The sequence below is a fragment of the Microtus pennsylvanicus genome, chromosome 10, assembly GCF_037038515.1.
Source record: "Microtus pennsylvanicus isolate mMicPen1 chromosome 10, mMicPen1.hap1, whole genome shotgun sequence".
In the NCBI taxonomy this organism is placed as follows: domain Eukaryota; kingdom Metazoa; phylum Chordata; class Mammalia; order Rodentia; family Cricetidae; genus Microtus; species Microtus pennsylvanicus.
The window spans coordinates 59,809,653-59,832,356 of record NC_134588.1 but is presented as its reverse complement, the minus strand read 5'-3'; the positions used below and the strand labels follow the sequence as shown (position 1 = coordinate 59,832,356).

At 46.6% G+C, this 22,704-nt stretch overlaps 1 protein-coding gene and 1 pseudogene across 1 annotated transcript in view; one reads left to right on the top strand and one right to left on the bottom strand.

Annotated features, from left to right (window-relative positions):
• Uck2 (uridine-cytidine kinase 2) overlaps positions 1 to 22,704 on the top strand; it is a 68,048-nt gene that overhangs the window by 22,754 nt on the left and 22,590 nt on the right. The window lies entirely within an intron of this gene.
• LOC142859188 (DNA-directed RNA polymerases I and III subunit RPAC2 pseudogene) lies at positions 13,789 to 18,763 on the bottom strand (annotated as a pseudogene).

Here is a 22,704-nt window from a genome sequence, read left to right as displayed (position 1 = left end):
ACCCAAAATAAGACATTTATATATAGCAGCAGGTCCCGCTTCCTCACGTCTTGCTGCAGAGTGGCACCCACAGCCAAACACGTCTCAACAGTAACAGACTCCAGCATGGCAGGAAGTAAAACTGTCTTACATATATATTCAGTCACTTTTTTTTCCTTGCAGGCTCCTTCTGTCCTGCCTAGCCCACATATCGTCTGTGAGCTGAGTTGCACATTCCAGGGTTTCTGTGGGTGTCTGAACAAATGCAGGGCCAGAGAGTGTGCAGTGGGAACAGCTCTTCCTTCCCATTGCCGGAGTGGGGCACTGGGACGAGGTTCAGAGAAGCGAAGCCAGTCTGCTCAGTTTCTGCATGCCTGGTGCAAGACTGGTTCCTCTGGGGTGTGTGTGCACACTCGTGTGTGGTGGTTGTGTGCCTCTGTGGGAGGGGCTGGGGGGTGATTTCTGGGGCTTAAACCTAGGACCCTGAGCATGCTAGACAGTGCCACTACCAAGCTGTACCCCCAGTCAAAATCTCTGGTTTCTGATCATCTTTGAAATGGAAGAGTATCTTGCCCATGGTCTCCTGGTGGTATGAGAATAAAACGTGAAAATTTAGAATCATGAAAAATTCTCCATAATAAAGTGATTATATATATTCTAGTGTAGCATATTGTGTGTGTGTGTGTGTATATGTGTGTGTGTGTATATGTGTGTGTGTGTATAAACAAACCTAACTCCAAGGGTGCTATAGTCCCTTAAATAAAGTGGTATAATATTTGCAAATAATCTATGTATATTCTACCATGTACTTGTTATCTTTTAAAAATATTACATTTTGTTTGTTTGTTTTGTGTGTATGTGTGGAGGTTGGAGGACAGCTTGTAGGAGTCAGTTTTCCGCTTCTCTCATGTGGGTCCTGGGAACTGAACTCAGGTCATCAGGCTTAGTGTGGCGAGTGCCTTGGTCCACCAAACCGTCTTACAGGCCCCACCATATACCATGTGCTTTAAAAAATTATCTCTTGATTACATATAACTTTTAAATATAATAGAAATACTGTGTAAATAGTTAACTTTTTGTTCGCTTTTTGCTTTTTTGAGACAGGGTTTCTCTATGTAGCTCTGGCAGTCCTAGAACTTTCTCTATAGACTAGGCTGCCTCTCTCTGTCTCCTGAGTGAGTGCTGGGATTAAAGATGTGTGCCACCATGCCTAGCTTGTTTTTGCTTTTGTATTTTTGAGTCAGGGTATCACTGGTAGACAGGTAGACGCGGCTGGCCTGGAACTGACAGTGTAGACCAGGCCTCTGATCCACCTGCCTCTGCCACCGAGTGCTGGGATTAGAGGTGTGTACCACCGTGCCCAGCTTTTTCTAAGCAACTTGTAATGGGCTTCACTGTAGTGACTTTTAAATTTTAAATAATTACTTATCGGGACATGGTATTTTCCTAGTTACTTTTCTACTGCTGTGATAAAGCGTCCTGACCAAGGCCACTGTCGGAGAAATCCGGAGCTCACAGTACCAGCAGGTCGTAGAGTTCATGGCCATCATGGTGGGAAGCATGGCCGCCAGGCAGGCATGGTGCTGCCCAGTAGCTGAGAGCTTATGTCTAGAGACGACCACAAGGGAGCTAAGGGGTGGGGGGCATGTGATTGGGCTGGTGCTCCTAAGTGACACATCTCTCCAGTAAGGCCACACCTAATCTTCCCCAGCATTCAAATTTAGGTGCCTATGGAGGATATTCTTATTTAAACCACCACACATTGTTTATAACACAAACTACATAGTCTTTTTTTTTTTTTTTCGAGACAGGGTTTCTCTGTAGCTTTGGTGCCAGTCCCAGAACTAGCTCTTGTAGACCAGGCTGGCCTCGAACTCCCAGAGATCCGCCTGCCTCTGCCTCCCAAGTGCTGGGAGTAAAGGCGTGCGCCACCACCGCCCGGCTTTTTTTTTTTTTTTTTTTGAGATGAGGTTTCTCTGTGCCTGTAAGTAGCTTTTGTAGACCAGGCTGAACTCAAATTCACAGAGATCTGCCTTCTTCTGCCTCCTGAGTGCAGGGATTAAAGGCGTGCGCCGCCACCACCCGGCTAACTACGCGTAGTCTTATTTGAGATCTTTCTGCCTCGGTCTCCCTATAGCTGAGTACCCCCCCCATTGGCTCTTAGTCTGTCATGGTGTTGGGGATAAAACTCAGGACCTTATAGGTTTCAGGTGTTCTGCCCCAGAGCTTCCGCCTCCAGCCAGTCATGGAGTCCCAGTTGGTGCTCCTGTGTATCTTTATGCTGTAATTGTCAGGGAGTGTCGTGTAAAGAAGAGAGACTTCGGATGATTTCAGTCAATATTTTGGGGCTGTGACACACGATCATGACAAATCACATCTGCTCGCTTTGCCGGGAACTGAGTTCACTGTTAACCTTCGCAGTTCTCGGGCTTCGGGCTTACTCAGTGGAAGCTGGAAAGCTTTAGTCGATAATTAACTTGGAATGCACTCCCAGAGTGGATGTCATTCCGCTGGCAGCTGCACATGTTAACTGGGACAAGTGTCCAGCGTCAGAAAATTAAGGGTACGTGTTAATGAGGGGCCCTTGACGGGCCCTGGGGTTTCTTTTCAGGTTTTGCTAACACAGTGACACTGGAGATTACCGGGAGGCGCTATCGCGTGCTTTAGCCTCACCGCCTGCAGAGACAATTTAAAGATCTCTGGGAAGCATTCAGACTCAGGGCACCCATGGCTCACAGTTACTCTGCTTCTTACACCTGCCCTCCTGACGGAGCCTGAGTCAACCAGAGTCGTAGTGAGGAAATGGTCATATTCATCCCTCCCTTTGATAAGAGCTGGGGTGTAGCTCAGTTTGGAGTTGGGTGATTCTGCTCATATCTTTAGCTTTGTTCCTCTAAGTAACTTGTGTTAAACGTCAAAGAGTGAGCTTTAACGTTTTAAAAGTATTTATTTAGTGGGCGAGGGTTTATACAGCGTGGGTTGATCTTAAACTCGAGGCTCACCTTGCCTAGCATACAGAAAGTCATGGTTGGGTCTCTAGCACCACATAAAACTGTGTGTGGTGGTGCACACCTATAATCCTAGCAGGATCCGAGATTTAAGGTCATCTTTGGCTACACAATAAGGTAGAGGCTAATTTGACCTACATGAGACCCTATCTCAAAACAACACACACACCAAACACAGAAAAATTCCATAAATTTATCATAAAACTAAGGTTGAAAAGATATGTCTTTCTAAAGTACCTGGTACATGACCTGTGGTCTTTGACTTCTATTTTTTTATTCAGCTCATCAGAGTTCATCAAGGCATTCATTAGGCGGTGAATTAGTCAGGATTCTCTAGAGGAACAAAACTAAAAGATATTAAATATCATACTATATCAGGTTATCAGAGTGGCTCACAGGACAGGCTGTGGTACAAGTACTCCATCAAGGGCAGTCTCCTGATGGAAAGGCCGAGGGCCCGCTAGTTGTCCAGTTCACCAGACTGCATGTCGCACCACTCAGCCTGGGGCCAGAGTCCCAGGGGAGGCCTAGAGGGCAGCCGGTTTTCAGCATGTGATGGTCGCAAAGGAAATAGAACAGAACTAGTGGAGAAATGGCTCAGGAACAGGATGGGTGAATTTGCCAGTGACAGTGCAAGCAGGCAAAAAGCAACCACATTCTTGGCCAACATATCACGAGAATAGTCTCTAGCCCAGTTGTCAATGTTATTTCACTCTGAAAACCCTGAGCTGGGCCCCCATAGTCCACAAGGCTCTCGGCGCTACTGCCCTCCAAGTTCCTTTCTAGATGGGCCTTTCCACATTCTTCCACAAGACATCATGGGCAGGCCTGCCCCAGCAATATTTGGAATCAACCTGTCTTAGTTACTGCTCTATTGCTGTGAAGATACGCCACAGAAGAAAGCATTTAATGGGGGTGGCTACAGTTTCAGAGGATGGGGATCATGGTGGTAGGGAGGCAGACATGGTGCTGGAGCGGTACACAGAGGTGAGAGACGAGACGGAAAGAGAGCACAAACACGCTCCAGCCTGATAGTGACTGTCATGTGGTTCACTCGTATGCAAGTCCTCAGTGGAGTGCAAAGTATACAGGTTAAGGAGAAAAAGAACACCAGGGAATTTAATGTTGGAGCCTTGGTCTGTGTTGAAAGCGAGGAGGAGAAATGGGATTAAAGGGAGCAGTGCTCTCAGGATGAGGCCCCATCCAGCTAATCCTGCAATTTAGGAAAAGAAAAGTAATTAAGACAGACATTTTAAGGTGTAAGGTTACCTGACTTACTGCCTGGCAAGCAAAGATGAGTAAGACCATAGACAACTGGTGAGCGGGCCACACGGGCCACACGATACCGAGTGCAGAGCCACAGGGAAGAACCACGTTGGGAGCAGATGTGCTGGGTGAGGAGATGGGAAGGCAGGTGGCCAGAAAGAAGGTGATGACAGGGCAGGAATTAGCCAAGATGCGGAGGGTGGGGCCAGGCATGGGCAGGGTGGCGCTGGAGCCGGCCCAATGGCTTGGTAGGCTGTGTGTGTTCACACTCAGTGTGTTGCAGGAATTGGAGGCAGGCGCAGCAGCTGGGGGTCAGTTAAACAGATGTGGGGTAATAGCACAGCTCCTGAATGATGTGCTGTTACCATTGTCAAGTGTTCAGGACCAAGCGTCTAGAATCGGCTCTCTGAGAAAGTTGGGGATGAGCATGGGAGTAAACTCGAGAAAAGTTTGATCCTTTCAGACCCCTCCAAAAACTAGATACTCTATTAGGCTTGTGTTCTAGCCAGGACATGCGGCACACCACAGACAGCCTGTGTGCTCTATCCTGAGGCGTGAGGGGCTCGTAGTTTTCTGCTCCCTTGGAGAAAGCGAATGGAAGCATGTGGCAGCTCTGAGGAGCTGACCGGGTCCCCCAGGGTTGCCTGGCCATAAAGGATGGAAACAAGGATTTGTGTGTGGTCTGCGCAGCTCTTCCTCCAAGCCCCGTGCTTCTGCGAAGGTGGGTGTGTTAGCAGTGCCCTGAGTGTCCTGCAGCGCAGCTGGGAGTCCCCGTTTGCCCCATGGCAGCTTTGCTTACATTGGCTCAGTTTGCTGACAGGTGAACAAGCAGGCAGCTGCTCGACTTGGTCTGGGATCGTGTCCCGGCAGAGAGTGGCCAAGTCCGAGGAGATGTTTGCAGCGACCTGCTCAGGGACCATTCTTACAGACCGATGAAGCAAGGAAGACTAGGAGGCTGGGCCTTCTGGTTCAGTGCAGAGCAGTGGTAACTCCCAAGGGAGTTGGGAGTATTTTATACCTTCATCATTCCAAGGCCTTCAGGGACTGTTGAGTTAAAGCGGTGAGAATATTGGCTGAATAAATCATAAATTAAATCTTTAGACACAGCTTCTCTTAGAAAAAATTAAATTAACTCTGTGTGTGTGTGTGTCTCACACATACTTGGTGGTCAGGGGACAACTTGTGGGAGTTAGCTCTCTACCATGTGGAGCCTATGGGTTGAATTTAGGTCATCAGCAGGTACCTCTATCCACTGACCCATCTAGATGACAGTTCTTGGAGCCGTGGATTATGTGTCACCTGATGTGGGGCTGTGTAACTCAGTGTAGGGGCTGCAAAAATCGTGACATAGGAAAAGGTTTCTGAAAGCACAGCGACTAAAAGCTAATTCAGAAATCAAACAGTTAAGGAATCATGGGCACTTTCGGCAGTTCCTTTAATGCAGCCTTAGTTCCAAATGCACAGCATGAGCCCTGCGCACCGCATTCTGCTGCCAGGCGGAGACGGTTGTCCCTTAGGAACTGCAGTGTTGTCACTGAGCGGACAGAGTTCTCTGCTTGTGTAGAAACTTAGTAGTTATGAACTTAGTGTGAGCAACAAGGACAATATTCTCCTGCTGTCATCCCTCAGCATGTGTTAGATTAGTGTATCTTGGATTGTGTTGCGTTGAAATGCTTAATTTTAAAAGTTGCTATTTGACTTGCCGATTGGAATTTCTTAATCGTCTCATGACTTTTGCTTAGAATTCGGGGACAGTTGACAAATTTCGGATATGGTATTAAACAGTTATCTGTCATTTTGTAATTACGGGATGGGTGTTTTCAGCAGTGTCCACTATAGAGTAAAAATACCTATTCTGGACGGGCGGTCATGGTGCACTCCTTTAGTCCCAGCCCGTGAGAAGCAGGGGCAGGCAGATCTCTGTGAGTTCGAGGCCACCCTGATGTACAGAGCAAGTTCCAGGACAGGCTCCAAAGCTACACAGAGAAACCCTGTCTCAAAAAACAAAAACAAACAAGCAAAAATCTATTCTGAAAATTGTTGAGGATGATCTGTCCTCCATTATCAAATCTTGAACCAAGATTTATTTTTTTAAAAAATTAAAGATTTATTTTATATGTGTGTTTTGCCTACATGTGTGTCTGTATATCACTTGCATGTCTGGTACTCCCAAGTGTCAAAAGAGGGCTTTGGATTCCCTGGAACTAGAATTACTGATGTTTGTGAGTCTTCAAGTGTGCTGGGAATTGGACCCAGATCCTTTGCAAGAGCTACAAGTGCTTTTAATCTAGGAGTCAACGCTAAAGCCCCAGTACGTTCTTATTTATTTGTTTGTTTGTTGGTTCATCCACCCCTCCACCCAAGACAGAGTTTCACCGTGTAGTCCTTGCTACCCTGGAACTTGCTATGAAGACCAGGCTAGCCTCATCAAACTCACAGAAATCCTCCTGTCTCTGCCTCCCACATGCTGGTATTAAAGGCATACATGTGAGCCTGGTGATGGTGATACACTCCTTTAATCTCAGCACTCAGGAGGCAGAGGCAGGCGGATCTCTCTCTCTGTGAGTTTGAGGTCAGCCTGGTTTACAAAGAGCTAGTTCCAGGATGGCTAGGGCTGTTACACAGGGAGATCCTGTCTTGAAAAAAAAAGGGGGAGAGGGACAAATGTGACTGAGATTTATGTTTTTACAAAAAGAATTTAAAACTACCTATTGACACTCTTCACCACTGTTTACAAATCGGTAAATAGCATCTAGGTTGATAACATTCTAATATTACAAGTTTATTTTCCTGGGATTTTCTGTAGAAAGTTAAGAATTCTTAATGCAAAAACAAGCAAATCTATCCACTTCATTAGCATGCTTTTATCTTATCTTTAATGAGTGACTAAATTATATATTAGCAAGAGACTTGTTTTAAAATAAATCTCAATATTGAGTAGTAAATATTTGATTTGTATCTGGGGGTTGTATAAAAAACTCTTATGTAAAAGGGGTGAAATAAGCTGAAGAGACCCTGCAGGCACCTGCTGCTTGCATTCTCCAGGGTCGCTCCTTATTCTACAATATATTTAATAGCTGTGCGTTTTGAAGAACAAGGAGGTTAACCGAGTTGCATCATCTCTAACAGGGATAGAGGACACCCTTTCTATGTTTACTTTCAGCTTTTGGGATAGGTGTTCCAAGGACAATTTATCCCTGCCATTCTCTCGTTCTTCCCTGTGGAGGAGACTGCCTGGGAATAGCGGTGACACCAGTGGCTAGCCTAAATTTACTGGATGTCTGGAGAAGGGACCTCTTTGTTCACCCTCATCTCCTTCCTCTGTCGGAAGCTTGCTTTCTGTCCTTAGGTGTTGTCAGACTTGGTTAGCTCTCACTGAACCTCTCTGGTCTCTAGCATATCCTTCTCTGTTCCAGCTCCCAGAGAAGTGACATTCTGTCCCTCTCACTCTGTATCGTGCCTGGAGCCAGGGCCTTCAGTGGTCATTGTTTTTACCTTGATGCAGGTCCAGACCCCCAGACTTTGATCACCGTAGCTCTGCTGTGAATCCTTGCACACCCGTGATGCTGCAGAGCCCATGTCTGTCTCAGGCCGAGTCCCTCACTCTTGGAGTTGCTGTTCTTTTCTGTGCATACCCCCCTCCCCCACCATGCCTTGTCTTAAAGCCATGCCCCACTCTCCAATGCCTCCCTTCTCTCTTGATGCCCGTGCATGATTTCCACTGGAAGAAGTGGAGCCAATACTGCAAGGACTCCAGTGCTCCTCCTGACAGATGTGCAAGGTGTGTGTATGCAGAGTAAGTTCTTTTTTTTAAAAAAATATTTATTTATTTATTATGTATGCAATATTCTTTCTGCGTGAAGGCCAGAAGAGAGGACCAGATCTCATTACAGATGGTTGTGAGCCACCATGTGGTTGCTGGGAATTGAACTCAGGACCTTTGGAAGAGCAGGCAATGCTCTTAACCGCTGAGCCATCTCTCCAGCCCCCCAGAGTAAGTTCTTAATGTTAACTGAGACCTGCTCGCCGTTTTCTCACTCCCTGGTGTCTGTCAGTACAGTTAGACCTGTGACAATTGATAATGAGAGCACAGACTTTATTTAAAGTGCTTAATATTTTGCCAGGGACTTAAAACTGCTCTTGTTGAAGAAAAAGTAAAGCCACTGTCTTTCTCCACTTGGTTTGTTAACAGCAGAGCACCTTAGATTGGGTCATTCATACACAGACGTAGATGCTCCGAGTTGCAGGACTGGCAGAGTCAGTGTCTGGCGAGGGCTTCTGTGTACTCTCACACCGTGGAAAGGCTGAGGGCTCCCCTCACTCTTGTCTAAGGGCACCGATGGAGTCCATGGGGACAGAGATCTCGTTTCCTAATTAATTACTTCCCAAAGCCCTTCATGTTATTAACATTGCATTGAGGATTAGGTCTCAACAAGTGAATTTGGGGCTGGGGGTGGGGTCACAAACACCAGAGCCGGCAATAACTTGTCAGACAAGCAAATCAGTTGGCTCTGGCTTATAGTGTATGCCTGTACAAGACAGATGTCCCCCGCCTGGTCATCTCACAGAGGTAGATAGAGTTGGTTGGAAGGAGGTGAGCCACCGTGTCTAAACTCAGCAGACACATCCGGAGTCAGACGTGGGTTTGCGTAAGTCAGGTCTGGTTCTGCCGTTCTTATTGTTTTCTCACTGTCCCGCTTCCAGCAAATTCATACCGTCTCTTTTCGTAACTCCAGCCATTATTGGTTCACTTTCTGCTTAGCCGGATGGTAATTATTGGTTATCAAAGGGCTCATCTGATGGAGGCCGTCAATGTTTTTATTCTTTTATGAGTCCCACTTGAATCACCAGCTTATTGAAAAGCAAGTCCCACGTGTGGAAACCCTTGCCAAGTGCTTGACTGGAAAAAGCTGGTCACCTGGCTCGGTTGCATCTGTCTCTTTGTTCTCGCGTCTTTTCTCACTTGTTTGTTCTTTCGAGTTGGGGTCTTGCCTGTCGTTATAGTCCAGCCAGGCCTCCCAGGTGCTGGGATCTCAGGTGTCTGCCGCACTCAGCTGCACAGTCCCTTAATCTCTGCTTTCTCTTCCTTTTGATTATTTAATCTTCAAGTGATAGAACTCTGGGTTTTATCCTCTTCAGGCCCGGAGCTGTCTTTCTGCAGCCTGACAAGCAGTCTTGCTCTTTCCCAGGCGTCTGGGGCCAGACACTGCAGCCTTGGTGACCACAGGCGGGGCACAGAGCACTTGACCCCCATCCGGAACCTGGAGGTCAGCAGGACTTTCAGATGATGTATGTGTGCACCCACACACATATGCACGCACACGTGACCCTGTGAAGACCAAATGGCAAACTTGGGTGTCCTGAGGCACTGTCCACCTTGTTTTTTGAGACAGAATCTTTAGTTGGTCTGGGGCTTGCTGATCTGCCTATACTAGCTGATCCCAGAACCCCAGGGATTTTCCTTGTTTCTGCCTCCCCAGAGTGGGCTAACAGCCATCATGCTTGGCGTTTTAGCAGGGTTCTTCATAATTATCCAACAAGCTCTTCATTTTCAGACAATCTCCCCAGGCCTCAGCTGGTCCTCCTTGAGGGCCAGCACTCAGGAAGACTTGGCCTTCAAAGAAATGTCCTTGTTTTCTGAAGGACAGAGACTGGAATGCAGCAGCCCCTGAGGCCAGCATCCAACACCGGCCAGTTGGCAACCGGTGGTTCTAGTGTCAGTTAGCTGGTCTTTGTTATTGCCGAGTGACAGTGATAGGACACTTATACCCTCACTGTTCCTTCTCCTGGACGCTGATGAGCATTGCATGACCTTTGAGCAGAAGCCTGTCTGATTCGTGTGTGGAAATAGAGAACAAAGGAAGCAGTTTTCCTGTCAGGAAAGTCGGTCAGGCATTGGTTTGACAGACGTCATTTATACTGCCTGGCTCTCAACTGCCCCCATCCTGAAGCGGGGAGCGTAGGAAATGTGGGCCCGCTGGTGCAAGGGGCATTGCTGAATAGCGCCTATGATGTCCTTGTAGTGTTCTAGCCTCCTTAGAGTTGGGAAACCAAATCATTATTTCAGTACTAGAGGAACATCTCTCAGAGTGCATAGAACAAAGCAGGGGAAGGGCTGGGTGTAGGGGAGGCTGGAGAGGGTGACAGGCTATGTTGTGTGCTGGGAAACAAGTCGTGCTGGCCCTTTGCTGTGAGTGTATACAGACCAGAATAAACAAGAAACTGAGGAACACAGGTTGCTCTGTCTGCAAGCAGTATCAGTTAGGGCTCATTTGTGTCTTCGCTGCTGTTAGGTGGGCCTCAGGGTTCCCTCAGCTGTGTGGGTTCCATCGGCATTTGAGGAGATGCTAGGGCTGGGGTGGGACCATTGTGGAGTGATGGAGGAAGGCCATTGGTTAATTAATAAAGAAACTGCTTGGCCTCATAGGTTAAAACATAGGTGGGTGGAGTAAACAGAACAGAATGCTGGGAGGAAGAGGAAGTGAGCTCAGACTCCATAGTTCTCCTCTCTGGAGCAGACACGATGAAGCTCAGACCAAGGATGGACGTAGGCTAGAATCTTCCCGGTAAGCACACCTTGGGGGTCTACACACATTATTAGAAATGGGCTAGTCCAGGTGCGAGAGTTAGCCGAGAAGAGGCTAGATATAATGGGCCAAGCAGTGTTTAAAAGAATAGTTTCCGTGTAATTATTTCGGATAAAGCTAGCCATGCGGGAGCTAGGGTGGCTGGAACGCAGCCCTGCAGCTCCTTCAACGGTGGAGTGCTTGTCTAGGGTGTGCAATGCCCTGGGTTCTACCCATACCATTGACCAGAAGAATCAGACCAGAGAGGTGCATTATCCCAGTTGGGGAAAATCATGTTCACTGTTACATACAGTGAGTTCACTTTCTGGTGACAATGTGTGTTAGGTTGGGGGACTGCAGAGTATTGCGTGAAGAAGGGGACATTCTTTCAATCCCAGGACTTCTGTGGGGTAAGTGTAAGCTGTCATTGGAACCAGGTGCTATGCCCAGCTGAGGTGACAGGTGCATGCCACCACACTTTTTTTTTTAACATGGGTGCTGGTGACCAACTTTAGGTTCCTATGCTGGCATGGCAAACCCTTTACCAGATGCGCATCTCCTCCAGCCCCCCATAAGTTCATTTGTGTAGATAATATATACATTTCTTTCTTCTTTTTTTCTGTCCCCCCTGCCTTTTACCTTTAAAATTTTAAAAATTGAGGTTTTAATATGTGGTCTTCCTTCAGTATCCATAGGTGATTTCAGGAGCTCTTCCCTGAGATGTTGAATTCTGAGGATGCCCAAATACTTTTTAAAGAAGTTCAGTCCTGGTGTGTAGTTTAAACCCTTCTAGAGTACTTCCATATCTAACAATGCCAATAGCAGTTATACTTAATTGTTCAGAAGGAAACGATGAGAACATGTCTGGGCATGTTTAGTGTGGGTCCTGTCTGTCATTGTGTGACAGGTTCTCTTTTTCTAGAGCAGACTGAAATTGAACTCAGGATCCCAAGTACTGGGGCAGTTGTCTGTCACCCATTCCCAACTAGATCCTATTAGAAAAAAAATTGTTCTTAGTTGAATATGTTGATATAATACTCAAGATAAAGAAGACCAACTGCAGAGTTTTATAATGTATTCTGAACGTTTTCCATGCTGCAGCAATTCTTTGCAAATGGCTTTTGGTAGCTCTGTATATGTTGGGTTTGTTGGGCACCAAGATTTAATGGCCTCTGCTGGTGACCAGAGGTGGTGATACTAGCTTTCAGGCAATGGTGGGCATTTTCATAAGACAGACAAACACAAACAAAACACACATACACACACAAAACACACCCACAGTTTTATGTATATGAGTATTGTCTGCGTGTATATATGTGTGCCATGTATGTGCCTTGTGCCATTGAAGGTCTAAAGAGGGTGTCAGGATTCCCAGGAACTGGGTTTAAAGATGGTTGTGAGATGCCACGTGGGTGCTGGGAACCACACCCAATCCTCTGCAATTACAGCAAGTGATTTTAGTCACTGTACCATCTCTCCAGCCCTGCGGAGTTTTGTTTGTTTTTATTTCCTTAGAACAAACGTGTCGAGCCGGGCGGTGGTGGCGCACGCCTTTAATCCCAGCACTCGGGAGGCAGAGGCAGGCGGATCTCTGTGAGTTCGAGACCAGTCTGGTCTACAGAGCTAGTTCCAGGACAGGCTCCAAAGCCACAGAGAAACCCTGTCTCGAAAAACCAAAAAAAAAAAAAACCAAAAAACAAAAAACCAAACATGTCGAGTTGGAATTTATTGGCTAAAAAGATGACCACTGTAGCCTAACCGCTGGACAGACTTTTTGGTGCTGGCTGCTGATAGCCGCTGAGGAAGTTTCCCAGGTGCCCTGTTGCTGGGGCTCCCGTGCTCTAAGCAAGCATAGTGCACAAGGGCGACAAACTGGGAGGACGGCCTTTCCCAGCATCGTCGTGTGTTCCCTCTTTTCCCAGGAGGATGGGCACACATCTGGTTTTATTCCTGTGCGATCTTGTCCCTTCCTTCCCCACCCCATGTAAAGGAGGGATAGAGTTAAACCTGTTTCTCACACGACTCCATTCCTCCTTTCCATCCTGTTCCGTGTGGGCAAGTCTTTTATATATGTCTGACGGGGGCTGAAGAAGGGAGGAGAAGTGAACTGTACGCCTGGATGAAGTGGGGAGGGGAGGAAAGGAGGCAGAGAGAGCAGAGGTCTTTTATGCCTTTCTCTTAAAGGGAACTCACTGGTACATTGGAGCCAGCCTGTGCTGGGCTTTTAGTTTGTACCAAGGAGCTAACACCTTAAGAGTCCCTCTTTAAGATGGGAATTGGTCATACTGTGGTTGTCTCTTTTTAAAAATGAGACATTTGTTAAAGAATAAATCAGTTTAAAAATCAGGAAAAGGTTACAGGATGAGAGCTCCCCAGCCAACTGTAGTTTCAGGGCCTTGACCCCTGGCATTGTTACAATTATACAAAGGGTAACCAGATAGGGTTCCTGCCTAAGATTTATTTAGATAGGTAAGAAGCAGAGGGAGAAGTGTGTGTGTGTGTGTGTGTGTGTGTGTGTGTGTGTGTGTGTGTGTGTGAATGTGTGTAAAAGTTGTGATTAAAAGTTTGTCATTTTAAGACGCATGGAGCATGCTGTGGGGTTGTTTGCAGCTGTCATAGCCATCTATCTCTAGAACTTGCTTTGCGTCTTCTCCAATTTAAGCGTTGAACCTGCTAATTCCTCCCAGTTCTCCCTCTCCCAGGTCTTGGCAATAATAATTCTACTCTGTTTCTATGAATTTGGCTACTGCAGAGTCTTACAGTATCTATCATTCTCTAGTAAACAGAAGAGGAGATGTATTAGACAAATACTCCTGCAGGATTCCAGCAGTTGTGGGTCCACAGCTGTAATGGGTCCATATAGCTAGATCCACATCTTTTCCCAGGACAAAGCACGCTGTGATCACTAACTCAAGATCTGGATTCTGCACCATAGTGAGGGTGGTCCTGCTTGTATCCAACATAAGGGACTAGAATGTGGGTTCATTTCTGCTTGCCTTTTGATCTTTTTTCTTTTTTTGTGCCAGCCTCAAACTTGTCAAGCTCATGGCTGGCAGAGAGTCATGGCCTCTACTAGGCCTCTCTGAAAGACCTCACCAGTTGGAAGAATACCATGCATCTGAATGAGCAAATTAAATTTGATCTCTGAAGGATGGGTCTTAGTGTAACCACAAAATTCCACTTCTGGTTTTTTCATGGTCACATACCACAGAGAATTTCCTAGAATATGGTCCTCTTCACACACTACAAATGTTGCACAACGCCTGTCTGTTGCAGCTGCCTGGCTGGTTTCCAGGGCTGTCTTCCTCTTGCCTTCAGTCACTGATTTTTGTCAATCCTGGTATTTTTCTCCCCAGATCCTGGCCCTCTTCCACCTTGGGAGGCTTGGAGGATCTTGGGTGATGCTGATAAAAAGGATGGAAATGTTGGCTGATTGGTGGCGTACACATTTAATCCCAGGAGGCAAAGGCAGGCCGGTCTCTGTGAGTTCGAGGCTAGCCTGGTCTACAAAGCTAGTTCGAGGACAACCAGGGTACTACATAAAGAAATCCTTTGTCTTGGAAACAACAACAACAACAACAACAAAATAATAATAATACAGAAGAGATGGAAATATGAGGACTAGTTAGTATCTGTCTCTTTTGATTGCCTTATTTTGCTTAGCACAAGTTATCATTGAAGGCCACGTTCTATTTATGTACAGCCCACTTTTGTTTACCTGTTTATTATGGTCAGATGCATTACATCTTGGCTATTGTGTGGAGTGCTGCTGTGAACAGGAGTATATGCGTATGCGGTTCAACCTCTGCCTTAGTCTTTTTGGGGTACATATTTGTTAAGTTTTTTCCCTCTGCCCAGTAAGCCTCTCTGCAGGCGCAGTAATTCAAATAAAGCCAAATCAGACTGAATTAGAAAATGCAGAAAATGCCAGCACTCTTGGGTGGCCCCCCAGGAAAACGAGGGGGGGGAGGAGAACCGGAATGACCACAGGTTTGTTCTCTGGGGGGCGGTTTAAGTATCCCATGGGAGTGATCTTGACCCTCCCTGGGGAGGGGTTACCATTTGTTGGGCTTTCTCGGAGGTGGAGCTTGGACTGAGGCAACTCCCAGGGGAGGAGGCTTTAACATGGAGATTTCCACCCAACATTTCAAACTGGATGCCAGGGTGCTGGGGTGAAGATCCCAACCAAACATTCCAGACTCTTTGGATAAAGGGGTTCCGCCTCAAGTCTGGCCACTTCCTGCGGGAAGGGGAGAATTGGGAGAGATGTGGTGGGAGAGGCATCCAGTTTATTGCCATCCTGGAGACCTCAGGCAGCTAGCTGTTCCTTGAGGGAGATGAGAAGGCAGGTGGCTAGGAGAAAAAAGTATTGTTATTATTGGCCCTATGAATGGGACTAGCCATGAGTCATTAACTGCCAGAGAGAACGGGACAGAGAAGTGCCCTGTGGAACAGGAGAGGCATTGGTGAATAAGTGAGACAGAGAGCAGATACACCCTTTTAAAACCAGATTTTAGTTGGTAGGTGTCCTTTTGAGCCAGGAGAGTTGGTACCGATGGTGAAGTCCCAGGAGCTGGTGCAGGTGTTGGTGCTGTCTGGAGGGCCCTTTGTAATATGCTTGAAAATGGGTGAGGTTATTTATTTTTATTTATTTTTAAACCAGACCTGATTTGATAAAGCAGCAAAACTTTTTTAGGAACCCACAGGTATTTGTAAGACAACTGGAACAGGAACATTTTAGAAGACCATTAAAGGGAATTGGGAACTCTGGATCTTTGCAGAGACACCTGAAACCTGTTAATCCTGGACCATGAAACCTGTGGAAGAGGCACACCTGTCTGTATTTTTAGAAGGAAACTTAAAAAATAATGAGCTCCTAGTACCTTAAGTCATCAAATGCCATTAGACAGATCTAAGATGGATACATGAGCAGAAATGAGACAGCTTTTTTTTTTTTAGCTACACAGGCAATCCCAAGTCTTTAGAGAACACCAGTCTAAGAAGCAGCACTTGCCATTAGCTGCTGAGTCCAGGAGGCCTGAAGATTTTCTTGTGGGGGGAAGAGTTAGTCTACCTGTACTGGCAGGGTGAGATGATCAATCCCTTGGTGTAGCGTCCAGGAAGCTGATGAAGTGGAAGGCTGCTCTTTGCTGTGTGGGTGGCTTTGCCATACCCAAAGGCAATCCTCCAGGCGGAAGGTCTTTTGCAACCATGTATCTTCTTGGAGGAGCTATAAGATGCTGCAGGAGCTGGCCTGTCTCTGTTTTAGAAGTTCTTTTGTTAAATGCCACACTCTTAGATCTGTAAAGGCACTTGAGAATTGGGTACCATTACCTGTTAGTTATATTTAAATTAGACATATATTTTATGTTATAGTTTGTTATAGTTAAATTTAGACATGTATTTTATATGTTAGTTACAGCTTACCAATGCTAGTAAAGTAAGAAGATTAAAAGGAATATTTTAGTAAGTTAAAGAATTTTGGAGGCGGAATGTCCCTTGGTAGGCCCAGCACACATGGGTACTCTTACCAAAGATGGAGGTGAGGTCAAAATGGTGGCTACCCATGTGTTTGTATCTTTTTAGAGCTGTTGTAACCTGGAGTTTCAACTTTTACAAATCTTAAATAACACACACGCATACACACAGAGAAATAAGACAAGCATACTATGGAAATAAATACATGTACACATGTAGACATAAAAGCATAGTGTGGTCACATTATTTTAACAGACAAATAAAACTTTTTTTTGAAACCTTGTCAGTTGACCGATTTATAATCGGGGTGTAGGTATGCTGCTGAAGCCAGGGAAGCACACAGGTGGTCCCATTAAGGATCAGATTAGCAGACGCTGCAAGAGAACAGAAACAAACAGTTTTAGAGTGGAAGGGGGGGGGGGCTGGCCCCTTGTAGAGAACAAACAGTGAGAGAAGAGGGGATGGGAGGGGCAGCAGGAGCGCAGCATCCAGAAACAACCGTGGGCATATGGGGCCTTGTTTGTTTTACGTTAGGCATTAGATAGCCTCAATTTAAAAGGATTTTTGTTAAAAGGCAGTCCAAGGGTGTTTGATCTGGCTTCGAATTGCAAGAGCCCATTTTTACAAGTCTGTGCCACGTCTCAGGACTCAATGCGTCCACCATGATAAGACTCTTGAGTCAAAAGAGTGTGAGAAATGTGTGGGCACACATCTCCGTCCCAATCAGTCCCACCTCAGCGAGGACCGACTCGCCACTTGTGAGGACGGAAGCCTGGGGCGCCCGTGACTTCAACAGACAAACTACAAATGTAGAGGTATGGGTTCTGGCACAAATTTATGGGGCTGGCACAAAGGACAAGAAAGATCAAAAGGCAAGCAGAAACGAACCCACATTCTAGTCCCTTATGTCGGATACAGACAGGACCACCCTCACAATGGTGCATGGATTGAGAAAGGGGAACTCACCCAGATGAAGGGCATTTTCCAACACATAGCCCTGGGCCAGTGGGAAAAACAGCTCTTCTCGTTGGGACCTCCAAAAAAAAATTTTTTTTCCTGGCCTGGTAAACCTCTCCGCCAACACAATAATCCAAAATCAAACCAAATCAGACCCAATTAAAAAGAGTCCAGGTTTAATGGATGCTAGTGCTCCTGGTGCCCCTCCCCAAAAAACAGGAAAAAGGGGAGACCACGTGTTCATTCTCTGGGGGGCAGTTTAAATAGCCTATGGGAGTGGTCTTGACACTCCCGGGGTGGGGGTCAGTGTTTGGTTGGCTTTTTCAGAGGTGGAGTTTGGATTGAGGCAACTCTCAGGGGAAGGGGCTTTGACGCCCCAGCCAAACACTCCAGACTCCTTGTATATATGGATGCCAGGGGCCTGGGGTGACACTTCCAACCAAATCCAGATGTGGAATTACTACATCATGTGATGATTTTATAAATGGTGTTTTTAGGTTTTACCATACCATTACCCACAGTGGCTGCACCATTCTATACCAGTTGTGTCTACAAAACTTCCAATTTCCCCGTCTCTCTAACACTCTTTCCTTGAAAGTATTCTAATGTGTGTCAAAGGCTATTTCCTTGTGGTTTTGATTTGCATTTACAGCAGGTATCAGTGTTGTGCAGCTTCCTTTGTGTTTTTGTCTATTTGCATATCTCAGGGTCATAACAGCCCGTTTTGTAATCAGGTTTTCGGTTGCTGTAGTAGAAGGTGGTCTCTGTGTATTTAAGGCATCATTCCCCAGCCAATATGTGGCTGCAAACACTTTCTCCCTCCCCACAGGTTCCTTTTTAGTCTGGATAGTAAGTACTCGTTGGTTTTCATGAAGCCCGTCCAGCCTTCCTGAGTTTTGGTTCTCTGAGCTTTGGGCATCGTCACAAAGCATCCCAACCCTTTGTTAGATGTTTTAGCCTCCTATGTTTCCCAAGTATTGTGTAGTTTAGCTCTTCTGGTCTCGTTTTGTTTGGTATAATGTAAGCAAGGTTTTAGCTGTGTTTGGGGAGGGCCGGCTAGGTTTTTTCAGCACAGTTAGTAAAGGGTAATTTTCTTATTGGAAAGGAGATAGCTGCTGTGTAGGTGATACTGAGCATGCAGTGTCTGCCAAGAGGGTCTTGGCCTAAATGATGTAGGAGGGAGATTTTATTTAAACTTCTCATTATACTGTGGCCCCACAGCACACATGGGGGAGTTTCGCTGAGAGGACTCCGCATGAACCATTGCCTTGAGACACAGGGAGGAGAGCTCGAGGGAGGAGGAGGTTGTCCAGGATAGATTAGAAGCACACACTGTCATTTCTTAATTTTGCATCACTAGTTATATATGTGGCATTATTTCATCAAAGCCTTTGGGGGAGGGGCAGGAACTCCTCACTGATCTTACTAAGGCATGTAGTTTTGGGTGTGTTTGAGGAGTTGTGTATGTGTGAGGTTGAATGTGTGTCTGCATACACTTACCGTGCACATGCTTGCGTGTGTGCATTAGCAATTTCCTGTGGTTGGGGGAAACAAGATCTCACCCAGCAGAACACTTGATATGAAATGGAAAATAGTTCATGTATTTAAAGAAGACAAGAACTGCACAGAAGATCTTCGTCCCTGTCTTTCAGATCTGCTGTGGGTTCCTGCTCCTTAGTGCGGCCCAAAGCTGAGGCCTTTCTTGGGTGCAGCTGTGAGCCAGCAGGCCGGAAGCAGAGCCTGGTTCTCTGCCCTGATGGATTCCATGGGCACGTGTAGGTCTGTCCGGCTCCTTACCACCCACTCAGGTCTCACCTGCCTTCTGCACTCCCTGTGGGTCTGGCCTGCTTTCGGGGTCAGGAGCTGCTGGATTGGTGCCCTCTTGCGGTCTTCCTGTGACCTGTTTGGCATTTTGGGGAGGCAAACAGGATGAAGGAACCACCAAGTAATAAAAAGAGCATGAAATGGAGAAAAGATTAAGAAATTAAAAGAAAATCTCTGGGTGAGGAAGTTTTTCTTTTTAAATGTTAAGAAATTTAACCACATTAATAACAATTTCTTTACTTTTATTTTTAAAACTATGTGTGCTTTTGTATATGTGTGCATGTGTGTTGGGAGGCCCTAGGTTGATGCTGTCTTTCCTTGTTTCTGCTCCACTTTTGTTTTTCAATGAACTCAAGAGACTGGCCAATGAACTTCAGCCTGCCTCTCACACTCTGTTGCCCTGTGAGTATACTGTCTCATTCAAGGATTAGTTATTCCGTCTGTCTCCTTTGCAGAACTTAAGAGGAGCCCACCTTCCTGGGGGTGAGCCAGAGTGATTGAAAGAGCCCAACCACAATGAGGTTTCCACCCATGCCACAAACTCTATTCTCTTGACCAAGAGTTTTTCTTCTGTTGTAACAATAAAGCTTCTATGGACATTTGTATGCATACTTCTCTCGAGTACAATTGCAGGGACGTATAGTAATTACGTGATTAGTTTCTTTTGCTAAAGTAGACTTTTAAAAAGAACAATTTTAGTTTCACAGAACAATTGAGCAGTAAGTAGGAATTTCCCTTATATATTCTCCCGTAGGCACTGCCTCCACTCGAGCAGTGCATTCAGAGCAGTGCATTCATCGGTTGCTGGCAGTGTACAGCACTCACCAAAGCCTGCCGTTCACACTGGGGTTCACCAAAGCCTGCCATTCACACTGGGGTTCAACAAAGCCTGCCGTTCACACTGGGGTTCACCAAAGCCTGCCGTTCACACTGGGGTTCACCAAAGCCTGCCGTTCACACTGGGGTTCACCAAAGCCTGCCGTTCACACTGGGGTTCACCAAAGCCTGCCGTTCACACTGGGGTTCACCAAAGCCTGCCGTTCACACTGGGGTTCACCAAAGCCTGCCGTTCACACTGGGGTTCACCAAAGCCTGCCGTCCACACTGGGGTTCACTAAAGCGTGCTGTTCACACTGGGGTTCACTCCCGGTTCTGTGTCTTCTGTGGCTGGAGATGCGCACTATTTCAGTAGCAGGGGAGCTCGCCTGTCCTGATAGCCACGAGGTAAACACGGGGACTAACTCCTAGCAGTTTCCAGTATTTAGACTGTCTCCATGTTTTGTAAGTACGAGTTAGTTTTTATGTATAGTGTGAGGTTCCAGAGGAGTTTGGGGATCCTGGAGGAGGTGATGAACAACGAAGCCAACAAAATTGGTAAGGAAGCATCCTAGAGACCAATCTGCCAGTAAAGGATTTGAATTCTCTCAGAGTTATGAAGACTGAATAATAAGTTGAGTTCTCAAAGATAGTAAAGAAGGAAGAAAGGGAGAGGGGGGCGGCGGAGGTGCTTGGTACATCCTGTTTCCTCCCGCCATCCTGCACTCAGGCACCAGACACCATGCTGGAAGAGGAAATTGAAAATGAGTGTGACGTGGGTAGGTCTCTGGGTGTCCAGCCCCTGTACGGGTGTGGAGTGGAAGAGCGGTCTGGAAACGCTTTGTTCAGCTGAGCACCGTCTTGATGTCTACAGGAATTGTTTGTCCTGTCCGTGTGGTCTGTCACTCAGATTCTGCAGCAGGTTTGGACACACTGTTCTGCCTCTTCTGTTCCTCTTCCCTTTTTCCTAAGTGTGTATTGATTGTACAAAATGCCGGCCTTGCTGAGGATTTCCGTAAGTGTCTGTTATGTACTTTGGTCATAGTTGCCCCTTTACTCTCCCTTGCCCCTGCACAGCGTGCGTTGTTGCATAAACAGGAGAGGCATTTCCTCAGCACAGCAGCTCCTGTAACAGGTGCTTTCCTGCGTGTAAGAAGCCGGGTTATAGAAGTGAGTGGGTTTTGTATCCTTCTGTGGGAAGGGGCCTTGTGTTTTGAGCTTCACCACCCTGTTTTTGTCTATTAACCCCAGGCGAGGTGAAGGAACTGGACCAGCCCACTATTGACCCTCCAGTGCAACCCCCCCCCCCCCCATCTCAGAAAGAACCTCATCCAGTAGATTGACCAAGGTTAGCAGCAAGCTCAGGTCCCTTCAGTATGTGTGCGAGGCCACATTCCTTATTCAGGTCTAAGGTGAGGAAGAGGAGGCCACAGTAATACATTCTTTTGTGCAGAATGGTTGTTTGTGAGGGTAACGTGACCACCCGAATCACACACACGTTGCTGCCTGAGATTTTGCCTTTGCACAGCTGGTAACCAGACTGGACGACCCTAGACCTGGTTTTATGCGAGCAGTGTCTTCCCGCGCCTACCTTTCTGCTTATATTGATGATGTGGAACCCCACAGCCTTGATTGCTAAGTTTCCCTTCTCCGTGTCCCCCATCTCTCGTGGCAGCAGTCGTACATCGTATTTGCACCTCTCTTCCACACATACTCGTGGCTTGGTCAGAGAGTGGAACACTGCCGTCCTTGGTCGTGCCCTCCTTTTGAATGGGCTCTGAGTTCACAGCATCATACCAGCTCAAGTAGCAGTTGGCGTGTGATGAGCTTTGCCACACCACTCGTTTCACTCTAGAACACACCAGGGACTCCCCTGCTTTCTAGAATGGCTGTTTGTGCCCCCTAAGCATGTTCTCAGATACCCCTTTAATCAAAAAGAACTAATCATATCAGAACAGTGAACTTCCCAAGGGGCCCAGCAAATGTGTGAGAACCTGCAGGACAGGTTACAGAGTCTTACTGACAAGGCTTCCCTTCTATGTTCCATTTAAACACATTGATATTACACTGTGTTTGAAGAGTCCTGGGGCTCCTGGGAAGAGAGAGCTTTCCATTCGCTGTGAAGTAGGTAGGCCCGGCAGTGCGTGCAATGATTATAAGCGCCGGACCTCTTTGCAGCCTGTCTGAGCTTGCCCCAAGACAGGCTCAGTTGCTTTTAATCTTCCTCTCTGTGATGTTGTTTCCTGTTGCGTAAGAGAGGATGACAGCCATGTCATAGGTGGCTGTAGTCACAGGTCCCGTGTCTTCCAGTTTCTGTTGCTGTGAAACACCATGCTTTTGTGACCAAAAGCAACTTAATTAGTATTTGGCTTACACTTCCATGTTGCTGTTCATCATCAAAGAAAGTCAGGACAGGAACTCAAGCAGGCCAGGGACCTGGAGGCAGGAGCTGATGCAGAGGCCATGGGAGGGATGGTGCTTACTGGCTTGCTCCTCATAGCTTACTCAGCCTGCTTATAGAACCAGCCACATTAGGAAAATGACATACAGGTTTGCCTACAGTCTTGAGTTTTATGGAGGCATTTTCTTAATTGGGGTTCCCACTTGTCAGGATAACTTTAGCTTGTGTCAAGTTGACATAAAACTAGGCAGCACATTCTGTGTTTATATGGGACATCCAAACTTAGATAGGGGAGAGGGAGGGAGGGAGAGAGGGAGGGAGGGAGGGAGGGGGGAGAGAGAGAATTTTAAATAACATCTAAACCTCAGCATGATAACTGCTTGTGTAACTTCTATATTGCATTAGGTGT